This window comes from Adiantum capillus-veneris, chromosome 23 (genome assembly GCF_014529385.1).
Source record: "Adiantum capillus-veneris isolate H3 chromosome 23, ASM1452938v2, whole genome shotgun sequence".
NCBI lineage: Eukaryota > Viridiplantae > Streptophyta > Polypodiopsida > Polypodiales > Pteridaceae > Adiantum > Adiantum capillus-veneris.
Genome location: NC_140953.1, coordinates 61134749 through 61140252, shown reverse-complemented (window position 1 = coordinate 61140252; position 5504 = coordinate 61134749).

Sequence of the window (5504 nt, the reverse complement as noted above, 5' to 3'; positions counted from 1 at the left end):
AACATACACATGATGCACCTTTGCAAGCCTCTTGCTATCTTGTGTTTGCTTGAACTCCATGATTATTTCCTTCAAATGTTGTGCTTGAGTAGTCATGTGTCTCCTTGAGACCTTGTGTGCACCTCCTGAGTTGGGCTGCATTATCACCCACATCATTTGTTTAAACTCCATCGTCACCAAACATCCACTGTCGTCTTGTACATTGTTGCATGAAATGGATTCAATGACACTCTTAGGTGGTCGAGTACCTAATGATGCCATGGGGAATAGTGGCACAACCTATAGACAAACACTTATGATTAGACATTACATATCCATGTTCTCAGTTGTATAAAGAGCAAGATTCTTGATGGTACACAAAGACAATTGATGCCACTTACTACTATCCTACTCCACCTGCTTGTTGTCTTAATGGGGAATATAGTATTGCAAAGCTTGAGAGGGAAGTAGATCCTCTCTAGAGATTCTAATGGAGAAGGAGCAGGAAACCTATTGAGGAAAGAAGGATGGATGATCTAGTAGAAGAATATGATGCAGAGCTTCAGCTTTAGGTAGAGGTGTTTATTGAGAATCATGGAGAAATGAAGAACTCCAGCTTGAGGAGAATGTAGTAAGCTTGAGGAGGGAAAGGAGGTTCAAACTTCTGTTGCACAGCTTTTGGGAGGGAAAAATAAAAGGAAGGAAGGAGAAGCAACTTGGAAGGTGAAGTAAAGAGAAGTGAGAGATGGTACATTTTAGCGGGTTGCCAAGACGGACGTCTACAGCATAGCTTTTTTGTACTAACATAATGTCAATATGCAAAGAATCGACTCGGGATGGAGCACGGAGACTTGATGAGAGTGTTAGTCTCACCAAAGTGAACTCAAAGGGCTACTCATACTACGACAAAAGCAAATCAACCTCTTCCTAGCCAGAGAATCAGTCTGCGTCCAATCTCACCGCTCTAGGTCATCACGCCTTTTTGGCATCCAAACGAATCCGGAATGCAACGAAACTTAAGGAGAGGTATTACAACGCCTAGCGGCACAATTCTACCAAGTTTTGCAACCATCTGGGAAGGTACATAAATCACAATCCATCACAAAAAGTGTGCAGAAAATTGAATCAGAACTATACGGAAAGGTCTCCCTTAAGCATAGAAACACTTGTCCAAGGTCAAAACATCAAAAAACAACCATTTAAGACCTCAAATCAATACATTTAGCTCACAAACAATGCGTCGTGAACCACATTAGAATTGAGAATGGTTACACTTAAATTGTAGAGCAAGGGACAAGGAACACATTGTGCTATTTGGAAATGAATTCTCTTTACCAGTCTAGGAGAAAAGTGGATTACAAATTGTAGCAGCAAGAGGCTTCTCACAGTGAACGTTCAAAAACTCCTTCAAGCTAATGATCCTTCTTTTGTCTAAACTAAGGGTTTTGACTTAAAGGCTAAGGGGACTTTCCCACGGCCATTCGGCCACTTACAAGGGGTGTACACTCAGAGAGGCTAAGAGGGCATGACAGAATATATTACAATTACAAGTCCTCATTAGCTGAATTACATTGCTTGCTTTGAAAAAAAGAGCGAGTACTACAAGGTTTGGTGTACATTTTCCTTTTACATGCCAGTCTGTTGTGCCCACCAAACATTTCCCCCTTCCTATTCATTGCACGTCATCGTGCAATCTATCTCTGAGTGTCTTCTACGATCTTTTTTCTAATGTCACAGTGAGGTGTTTGAACTTCTGCACCCTTGCCTCGATCTCCACTTTTGTCACCAGCTCTTTGAATGGATTATTGCTGAGAGTGTTTTGATATGCTACATGTCGGGCTGGCAGATCTTTTGTCATGGGATTAAATATTAAAGAGTCGATTTCGAAGGATCCAATCATGAATGCCTCCTCAAAAGTTTGCATGTAGTGGGAAGGTAGGAACCTGACTCTCGCATAGAATCCCATGATGAAATTTCTTCTTGGGATTTTTGTCTCCATATTCCAGCAGAGCCCTCTTGTGCCTTCCACAAAAATCTGACGGGGATGCTCCGCTGCCTCTATATCTTTGAAAGCCGTTATGTAGGTGATTAGCATCTTGGCAATTTCAACGAGCATTTGGCATGTAGATCGGGGATCTCCTTCATCATGTTGATGACCCCTCTGAGCGTCTGAACCATATACTTCTCTGATGGGGGATTGTTATTGATTGGCTTTGTTATAACCAGGTAGTTCAATACCGTCGGCGGTCTTTTTCTTTTCAAAGAGTAAAAATTATCCCAAGATCACCGTCTGTTGATGGGACAGTAAGTTGGGTGAATCCTGAGGTGCTGCGGAGCATTCCTGTAGTATGTTTCGTCTGTTGGTCACTGCTCAAACCACTTCTTTCGCCAGATGGATTGATTGTCAATGATAGTCTGAATTTGTACTGCTGTGACAGGAACATCTCTGTAATCCCCTCTGTTGTTTGGTTCAAGGTCAGGTAGCATTATTTGTTTCCATAATCTAGCATCTTGTCGCATCAATGGCAAGGCGATCATCTCATGACCAAGGTTTTTTACCACCTCATCTGGAGTGATCATGAGCAGGGCAACCGATTCCAGTACTTTCAATTCATACTGCAAATATTCTTTGTGCGAGGGGTCTTTGACTTCTGAGATCTAGCACTAAATTTCTTCCTTGGTAGAATCTGAGATGGATTTCATGGCTAGATCTTCAGATTCATGCATTGCTTTGCCTTTGTTTGTAGTTGACACGTCTGTTTGATGAGTTTCAAAGGTGGAATGCTCAAATTCCATTGTTTGCTCAAATTCCACTGGGGTTGTTTGTCCAGGTTTTGCTTGTACTGCCCTTTGAGCCTCCAAATCTCCCCTTGCCTCTGTCAATTGCTTTCTCAATTCTTCAATCTCCTCATCTTTGGCTTTTTGTAGTGCTCTATGCCCTGCAGTCATGATTTTGCTATCATATTTTTCATGAGCAAGGGCCTCCTTTAGGTCTTGGACCTCTTTATTCAGTGAGGTTGATCTAGCTGGTAAACTTGAGGAGCTTGGAGTCTCTTGCAGGGCTAACAGTTGGGTCAGAGTCTTGCTGATCACCGCGTAAGACTCTTGCAGTTGCGCTGCTCTCTTTTGCTGGTTAGCTCCTCCTCTAGTCGTTGCTGGTTAGCTCCTCCTCTGGTCGTTGCTGCTCAACTTGCAGAGTAGAGTTGGCCTCATTGAATTGTTGGATTTCTTTGTAGTAGTAGGCCACATTTTCCTGTTCCCTCTGCAATTCTAATTGAAGTTGTAGTTGGAGCTTTCTCCAACTCCTCTATTCTATCTTTTAGCTGTAGAGTTTTGTGGCTGCTTTAGATGCCTCCTTTTTATTATCTTCCAGCTCTAGCTCATGCAAGTTGTAGAGAGCTCTTTGGCATTGAAACTGGAGATTGATCTACTCTAAATAAGCATCAATGTTGAATGACTTGATCATTTCCGGTCCTTCCTCTATTATAGCTTGTGATCAAGGCGATCTTGGTTTTTGCTGGCTTCCTTGGACCTTTTATGATGTCCCAGCCTCTTCATTTGTTTTTCTTTCAAGGCTTGTTTCAACTCATTGTACTTGTTTTTGCACTCAGTTTTGGTCAACTTCGTTGCTTTTTGAGAAATGCTCTCCATTTGTTATTTTTGTGTGTTCTTCTTTATCATTTTTATTTTGGTTGAGTCAGGTTTCATGTACCTCTTTGATATACCGTCCTTGAGGAAATCAATTGCTTTCACTAACCTTAATTACTGCGTTTTGTCGGTTAATAGAGGTACTGAGTATTCCTTTGTCTTGTTTCATTTGTTCATGGGTTTATCCCGATATCTACGCTGTCTTGGAGGATTTTGGTTAGGAAAATCACAGTAGACCACCTGTTGATCCTTTTGTTTGATGTTTTGATCTAACTAGAAAGCTCATCATCTACATTGTCCTCTAACACCTTGTTTGTGGAGTCATCAAAAGCTTCTTCATCTGTTTGGTCAAGGTCTCTTACTGAGATCTCATCCACTATGCATCGGCAATCGGCAATCGGCAACCCCTTCACTGTCAAGGACCTCCAATTCTAATTTTGGATCTAGGCTGACATTCATCATCTAGAATGGAATGATATCATATCCTTCCTCATCACAGAATTTGGTTAGGGTTACCTCATTTATGCACACATCAAGACTTTCCAGTATCTGCTGCCATTCAAAAGGCTTAAACATCTCCTCTGGAAAAGGCTCTGGTACATATGCCTCATCTTGTGTTGACCTATCATGAATGCAATCTTCTTTTTTTAAACTGTCACCCTCGGAAGCTTCACCAGTCCAATGGTGAGCTTTGTTCTGTAGCCAAGCCGATATTCCCCCTTCTTGGTCAGTTGTGGAGTTTAGTTCCTCTCCTGGTGTTTGTTCTACGTCTCTATAGCTATGATCTGTGACACTGATTTTCGTAGTGACATCCTTGTTCCTTAGATAGATATAGTCATAACCCCAATCTTGTACCATTTTGAGTTGACACATGCACAGTCTGCCCACCAATATGATATTGAAATTGCTACTCTCATCAAGATTCATAATGGCAAATGTGTGTTCATATGCAATTTCACAAGAGGTCACTATGATTTGCTCCAAAATGCCAATAGGTCTCTCTAGATATTCATTTGTTAATTGTAATTTCATTTTAGTCTTTTGGAGAGTAGGTTTCCCCCATCTTTCCCACATTGCCTTGGTGGCTATTTCTATGCTGGCCCCACTATCCAATATTTCTACCGACTTTACCTCTTTGTACTCCACAAGCAGGGTAGTATTTCCTTCTTCGCCCTCACAATAATCTCCTACCTTGTTCACTGATACTAGCTCATGTTTAGCTTGTTTTGAGGTTTGGGTCTTTAGGGTTTTGTAGAAGCATTGGGTGGTGGAATTCCCAGCCCTACTTTCTCCAAATGTTTTCCAACCTCTTCCCAAATATGAGGTCTTATCTACTGTAACTCTGATAGAGTTAGCGTACAACAAATAGGGGATGACATCAGCTCATGAAGAGTTTTGGTATCCATCATCTTAGGATAGGCCTTCCATTGAGATGGTACTTTCTTTACCTCTGATCTGGTTTTGTGATTGTCAATAGATGAAGGTAAAGTCTTCAACGACTGAGGTTTGTTGTCTTCCAATATAACTATACCTGCATCACCATATAGTGATCTGATATCATTTGGGTAGAGCTCATGCTCGAGGTGGATCTCCATGATGGGTGCTGACTGAAGCGTTGCGTTTCCATATTTTCTATTTCTGATATGTTTCCACAGATCCTGTGGCCATTGTTCTTCCACCTCAGGAATTGGCAGATGTGCTTGCGAATACATTCCATCTATCGTATTCGTTGCTATCCTTGTATCTAAGGGAGTTTCCTTTACAAAATCTGTTTGGTTTTCATCCCCGATCCATGCTGCTTTAACTCTTGAATTTTTTTGTGGATTAATACCTCAGTCTTTTGAGTAGTTGCAACTGGCGGTTCTATAAGCGCTTGA